At 36.6% G+C, this 7,685-nt stretch overlaps 1 non-coding gene across 1 annotated transcript; it reads left to right on the forward strand.

The window, feature by feature from the left end:
- Positions 1–1,665: 1,665 nt before the first annotated feature.
- Positions 1,666–1,768, forward strand: LOC124231530 (U6 spliceosomal RNA). The gene has a single exon (XR_006886587.1). It is a non-coding gene; the product is annotated as a U6 spliceosomal RNA (small nuclear RNA).
- The last annotated feature ends 5,917 nt before the right edge of the window (positions 1,769–7,685 follow it).

The raw sequence follows: 7,685 nt of genomic DNA on the forward strand, positions 1-7,685 counted from the left end.
CAGTTAGCAATGCAATGGAGTCCTGCATATTTACACAAGACATTTGAGAGAGATTAACGAGGTAGAGTTCACACATCTTGCTAACTGCTATTGGATAAGTGGGGTAAAGGAAAAAGAAGGATCAGAGTTAGTGGCCAGGTTTCTGACTTAGGCACGTAGGTGGATGGTAGCGTAGCTCGTAAAGCTGCAGAAGAGGGATGAGACACTAGATTTGATGGGGAAAATGAGTTCAATTGTAAACATATTCAATTTATAGGCATATTAATATGAGACAAAATAGTATTGTCTTCCAGAGAATTCTTTTCTTTTTTTTTGCTTTTTCTCCTCAAATCCCCCCAGTAGATAGTTGTATATTTTTAGTTGTGGGTCCTTCTAGTTGTGGCATATGGGATGCCACCTCAGCATGGCCTGATGAGTGGTGCCACGTCCACGCCCAGGATCCCAACTGGCTAAACTCTGGGCCACGGAAGCAGAGCGTGAGAACTTAACCACTCGGCCACGGGGCCGGCCCCTCCCAGAGAATTCTTAATGCACATCTGTTTCAAAGGAAGGAGACAGACTGGAGATGTAGATTCTACAGTTTCATAGGAGAGTAGGTAGTTGGATCCGTGAGAGTGAACTGGATAACAAGAGAACACGTTGAATGAGAAACAAAAAGTTCCAAGGAAGAAGGTGTGGTGAAGTAGCACTATTTAACTAAATAGTTTCTTAATATATTTATCGAATATATTCATTATTACTAGTTAGAAATATCTGTTTTAATTTTTTAATCTTGAATGTTAATTATTTTTCTCACAAACTCATTGACATTCTAAGAGTAATTTCTTGATATGCCCTTTGTGGAAAAGCTTGATGAACTTTGTTAAAATGAATTACTAATTATTTAATTTCATAATACCATGCTGCTATTAAGAATACAATGAAAATATACTTAGTAAATGTAAGTTTTCAATTAATTACTCCATCCAAGCAGTTATCGTGTTTGTTGCCTCATGGACACAAGATGGCTGGCTGCCCCGTCTCCAGGTCTTGTCTGCAGGAAGAGAGAAAAGCATATGGTAAAACATGTTCTAAGTTGATGTCTTCAAAAAGTTTTCCTGGAAGCACCACTGAATAACTTCCATTTATAACTCTTTGCTAGAACAGTGTCATGTGGCTCTGTTATGACTTTACAAAATTAACATTTGTTAAGTGGAGCACAGGGTGCCAGATGGTGCGCTGTGGTTCGACAACAGACCGCAAGAGAAATTGAAATGGAGGAGTTTATTACCCACAGGTGCTGGAGGAAGTACATGGCATGCCTCGAGGGGGCCACATGAGGAGGTCAAGGCAGAGTGTAGACAGAAAGAGGCAGGACCTGGGGCACATGCAGGGTTTTGATAAGCCCCACAGGGTCTTCTCTAAGGGGAGCATAAGGCATACAGGCACTGGCAGGCAGGCGAGACTGTGATTGCAAGGGCTCTTGGGAAAGTCATGTCAGGAACTCACATTTGCTTGTGACCCTTAAGCTGCTCTCTAGGGCATGGGCTTGCATGAGGGGGATGGTGTCAGTTTAAGGTCCCTGCAGGCTTCTTGGCCAAACAAAATTGATAGTGAGGCAGCACTACCATAGAGTAGCTTAGCTAAACTCTTGACAGCCTTCTTCTTGATACAAAGATGACTGGGGTGCTCATTTCGGTAGCACATATGCTAAAATTGGAATGATAGAAGGTTAGCATGGTCCCTGTGCAGGGATGACATGCAAATTTGTGAAGCATTCCATATTTTTGAGACTAGATCTTAAATGTTCTCACAACACACACAAAAACATAATAACATGAGCCAATAGAGGCATTAACTAACACTACTGTGGTAATCACATTGCAATATATAAGTGTATCAAATCAATATGTTGTACTCCTTCAACTTACACAATGTTATATCTCAATTATATCTCAATTTAAAAAACCACAGAAAATAATAAACAAAGATGATTGGGGCGCTGAGTACTTTTTGCTGGGCACATTTCTCTCCTGCGCCTCTCTCCCCCAAATGAGGGCTCTGTTATTAAGGAAGAAGGATCTTAGATTGGAAATTGCTGTTGCCACAAAGCAGAGTTGGCTCATAGTTAATTAATTCACTTATTCATTAAATATGTATTGAGAGCTCACTATACACAAAAGAATTTTTCCAGATCCTGGAGATGAACAGGAGGCAACATAGGCAAAACTTTGCTCTCAAGGAGCTTTCGTATTATTAGGTAGAACTGTCATACTTGTGGGTAAAAAATAGTTGAATATCAGCCATTTCATATGGTCCAACTTATTAACAACCATGTGAGCATCTTACTTAATATGCAGGCATAATTATTTGATGGTAATGATTCTTTATGGTAGAGCCTAGCAGGCATTTTAGTTTACAAAGTAAGCTCTTGTGATGAGGTAGGCTATAAAGAGACATGCTCAAACTAGTTCAAGTAAGGAGATTTATTATAAGAAAACACAAACACAGAGATTGACAAGGGAATCACTAAACAACAGCAGCCTCATGAGGACTGGTGCTAGAAGATGGTTTTGAATTCAATAAGGTGGCGGGGAATTCAATCGCAAGTTTGTGGATCTCCATGCTAGTATTCTTCTAGTAACATTCCTTGGCTTTTTCATCACAGTTTTACTTTTATCTTTCTATGAGCTGGATGCCAATGACTTTATTTTGTTATAGTCTCTCTGATCTGGATTCTTCCTATTGCCATGGCTTCCTTCACTTTTATTTCCCACTTCCGCCCATGCTACTACTGGAAATTTTTTTCTCATTACATAGGCTAAAGGTTTGTGTTGTTCAAAATTCTTATGTTGAAATACTACCCCCTAAGGTGATAATATTAGGAGGAGGGGTCTTCAGGAGATGATTAAGTCATGAGAGTGGAGCCTTCTTGAATGGAATTGGTGCCCTTATATTACTGGCCGCTGAGGGGTCCCTTGCCTCTTCTGTCATATGAGGTTACAGCAAAAAGACGGCCATCTATGAATCAGGAAGCAGGTTCTCACAAGACACTGAATCCACTGGGGCGTTACTCGTGGACTTCTTAGCCTTGAGAACTGTGAGAAATTAACTTCTGTTGTTTATAAGCTACTCAGTCAACGGTATTTTGTTACAGCAGCCTAAGCTAAGACATATATATTTCTGTTTTCAAATTCTTGAAAGAGGAGGATAACCTGACTTACCAAGATCAGGTTTTTTTGTTTCTTTGTGTTCCAGGCCACACAAATTATAGTTTGAAGGGTAGCTCAGCGCTTGATTGCCTTTGGGTCACAAGCTCACCCGACTTCAATAACATGTCACCAGGGTCCTCAGAATCATGTCGTCTTCTTTGTAGAACTTACCTTAATATCTCTTCTATACAGCATACTCTTTACAACTAGATTATTCCTTTCAGCACTTCCTTTAGTGAGATATAAAGCGTGGACACTTTACTTGTTGAACTTATGAAGAATTGATTCAGGCGCAAAAAAATAAGGTGGTATTATCTGTAAAACAGATGATTTTCATTGAACATGCTTGTTAATAGTCCCACTTACAAAGCCAGAAGTGAGCAAAGTATGTTACTTTCAATTAATATAATATTTTGCCAACAGCAACAATGGTATTTCAGAGTATTAGTGTTGGAAAGGACCAGTCAGATTATCTAGTTCCAAGAATATCATAACAACCCACTTGATGACATCAATAATTTTCAGAATATGTTTCACAAAGATTCTTACGAGTCTTTGCAAATAATTGCATGAAATTTAGGTTTTTATATTTTAAACTATAGTCAAAACAATAATATAAAGCACTATGCAATGCACAAGTGTGTAGCAAATATGAACACATTGGAAGGATGATAAGTTAACATTTATTCTCATTTATTGAATTAAAAAATCAGAGAATGTGATACAAATTTGAATTTATAAAACACAATATACTGGTAAAAGGCTGCTTTCATCTGTTTTATATATTGGAGTTTCGTGTTTCATTTTGTGTAATGAGTGTGCAAGACGGTGAAAACCTAGAAAAGTCAGCAGAAGCATAAAGCTACCTTTCACCTTGGAGTATTTCCTGAACCTGAGTGAACTGGAGTTTAGCTTTGCTTGGCCTGGGAGTCATGAAGGAAATGAAACAATGACAGAGCCTGCTCAGTTGGAGGATCAATATTCAAGACTCTGCCGTGTAAATATAGGACTTCAAGTGGCTGCGTACCCAGTGAAAAAGTGAACTAGAACTAAAGTCTGCCAACCTCAACCTCCAGGAAACTGAAAGCAAAATTATTTATCTTGAAACTTAACACTGGATAAAGGAGAAAATTTATCTCTGAGAATGCATAATTAGGACAAATTCTAAGTTGGGTTTGTAGCCCACAATTCACAGTATCTGAGTGGTTAAAAAAAACATGTTAAGAATATCTTTTAAAACTAGAGTTGTGGTTGGTAGAAGCTGTATCGCCTGGCAGGAGCAAACATCTCTTCTCTGAGAAATTCCAACTTTAAATCAGGTCTCGTAATCAGGTCAGTAAATTCTCACAGATAAAGAGATTCAAGAAATATAAGGTTACAGAAAAGAAAAATCATGGAGCATTCAAGGGAAGAAGACACTCTGAGTGAGAAAAAGCAGAAAAAACCTGGAGAATCAAACTGACCAAGACTTCAGATACTGGAATCATATTGATATATTTGAAGAAATAAAAGTAGGGAATGAAAGTATAAATAAAAAGCAAAAGGCAATTTCAAATCTTCAAAGATTTGGAAAAGAAAACTTTAGAGGGGCTGGCCTGGTGGTGTAGTGGTTAAGTATGCATGCTCTGCTTCGGGGGCATGGGGTTCACAGGTTCAAATCCTGGGCATGGACATGTAGACTGCTCACCAAGCCATGCTGTCCCACATACAAAATAGAGGAAGATTGGCACAGATGTTAGCTCAGGGCCAATCTTCCTCAAGCAAAAAGAGGAAGATTGGCAATGGATGTTAGCTAAGGTCCAATCTTCCTCACCAAAAAAAAAAAAATAAATAAATAAAAAATAAATAAATAAACAAACTTTTAGAAAAGGAGATATATTAAATACATATGAAACCAATTTGGAGATAGAAGTTTGAGGACTGGAGAACAGACCTGAAGAAGTTATCCAGACTGCAGCACAAAGAGGCAGTGGAATGGAGAATGTGAATAAGAGGTTAAGAGGCATGGAGGGTGGAGTGGACTTGTCCAACATAGGTTTAATTGGTGCTTCAGAAGGAGAGAAGGATCATAAGGAAGATGCATTGTTTGAAAAGACAATGGACAGGAATTCCTCAGAATTTGTGAAAGATACCAAACCATAGATTAAAGAAGCCCACTTACCCCAAGCAGGGTAAATATAAGAAAAATCCACACCTACACACATTACAGTGAATCTGGAGAATGCCAAAACTTAAAAGAAAAATTTAAAAGCAACCAGAGAGGAAAAAACCAGATTACCTTCAAAGTCCTGTAACTACAATTAGACTTACAGCTGCTTTTCACTGGCAACAGAGGGAACCAGAAGACAGTGAAGTGATCATTACCATGAGCTAAGAGAAAATACGTACCATCCAGAACTGTATTCTCATTGAAAATATATTTCAAAAGTAAGGTAACTTTAAAAAACTCATCCAGAGTGTTTGCCTCAATAAGAAAAAAAATTCTGTAACTTTATTTCAGGCAGAAATAAAGTGACCCCAAATGGACGCTCTGAGTAGTAAGAAAGAATGATAATCAAAGAAAATATGAATAATTCTAAATAATCATTGACTGTATAAGATAATAGCAATCATTTTTAAAATTAAAACAAACAAGTTAAAACCAAAATACATGACAAAATATGTTGGGAGGGAGTCATTAGAATTAAGGATCTTTGTTCAGAGGTCACTATAAATACTGAATAAATTTAAATGTTGATAAGTTATATTTGCATGTTTAAATTTTTAGAGTAAGCTCTTGAAGAAAAGAAATGGAGTAATGGCTTGATAAGATTCTGAGTATATTGCCCATTCCATTAGTCTAGGCTACAGCATTCTGTTTTTAAGACTTGCAATGTTAAGATTTATACATCCTACCACAGAATCTAACGTTGTACAAGAAAAAATTTCCATGGCTAGTTTTTGACTGTCATTGATCAGAGAAAGTTGAAGTGAGCAAATGTCATGTCTATTGCTTCCTCTCTGATAGCTTGATTTTCACATGGTTCCTGCAACACTTGGCAGGAGAGGATAGAAATAACATCGCCTCTAGGAATGCACACTGGTTTTCTGTCATCTCTTTGTGTGATGAAAAGTTGATGCTCTTTAATATTCTAATGAAGATAACCTAAGATTTATAAGTGCTGAACTTTTTGCAATGGATTTCTCAAATGCCTGTTTTAATCAATGTCAGGCAAAGACCTTTGGGTAGTTATTTCTTCATACTTTGTATTTCTCTTTAAAGGGTCTGTCCCTCATTTGATGGAAAGAAGTAAATATATGCTAAGTCAGCTCTTAGATTAGCATAACAACACTTATAATACAGTTTACATGGCATTTTATTATTTTCAAAGCACTTTGACAAACATCATTTCATTTGTTCCTGAAAAGAATTACAGAAGGTAGAAAGAACAGACGTTAAACTTATTTTCAGGAGTTGGAACCGCAGCTTAGAAAGATGAAGTGATGTAGGCAAGTTCATATGACTGGTGATTGACAGGAGTAAAGAATCTTCTGATTTCCAGCCTGGTGCTTTTCCCACTATTCAAATTTCTCAGAAATAAAGCGTTTAGTCATGTTAACGACATAGAAGCTCTTCTTTGGGAAATTTGCATTGAAAGATTTGTATTTGCATATATGTACAGCAGATTCTGAATAAGAAAAAAAGAGAGAATTTGATATACCACTACAGGAAACAAAAAGCTCTTCTTAGTTAAAATTTTTTTAAAGAAATACATTTAGTGAGAACATTTCAGATTTTCCAAACCCTAATATTATACTTGGAGTGTTAGATCATGTGCATTATGTAACACATACAGATAAGAATTTTCTATTTAATAATATTTGATGGTAGCACTATAGGTTAAATATAATAGTATTGTTTGAGATCAAACTTCATTCAGAACCATATCCCTACATGTAGATTTATCTTCTCTTTTTCCTTTCTAATCTGTTAGAAATATTTTGGACCTGTGTGCTTGTTTCTCAGAAGCTGAACATTTCCCTTGAAAAAAATTGTTAAAAAACAAACAAACAATAAGGAAACAAATTCATAGTTGTGGACTAGAATTTGCATATACTTAATCATTCATCTCAATTTTGTTTGTCTTTTTTGTATTCCTTGAAGTCTCCAGCATTGTTACTTTTTAAGGCTTTATTGGAAGTAGAGTAGCCAAAGGCCAACTCTTTGAAGAAGCTGATGCCCATGAAGAGATGATGTGTATTATTTATGCATTCTTGCTTTACAAAGCTAGCCTAGGAAGTCTATTCCATGGATGCTGTAGCGCTTAAGAGTAATTTAAGTTCTGGCCAATGAGAAGCCTTTTGAAAACAATCAAATAGAGGTTAATTTCTGATAAAGATATAGCTTAAAAACTCATCTTTACATCGGAATAATTTTTTTTTAAGTTGCAAACACATCTGTGCTTTTAATTCTATATTCTATGAATTTTTAAGAACAAAGACATACACATTGTG

The sequence above is a fragment of the Equus quagga genome, chromosome 1 (genome assembly GCF_021613505.1).
Source record: "Equus quagga isolate Etosha38 chromosome 1, UCLA_HA_Equagga_1.0, whole genome shotgun sequence".
NCBI classification, from domain to species: domain Eukaryota; kingdom Metazoa; phylum Chordata; class Mammalia; order Perissodactyla; family Equidae; genus Equus; species Equus quagga.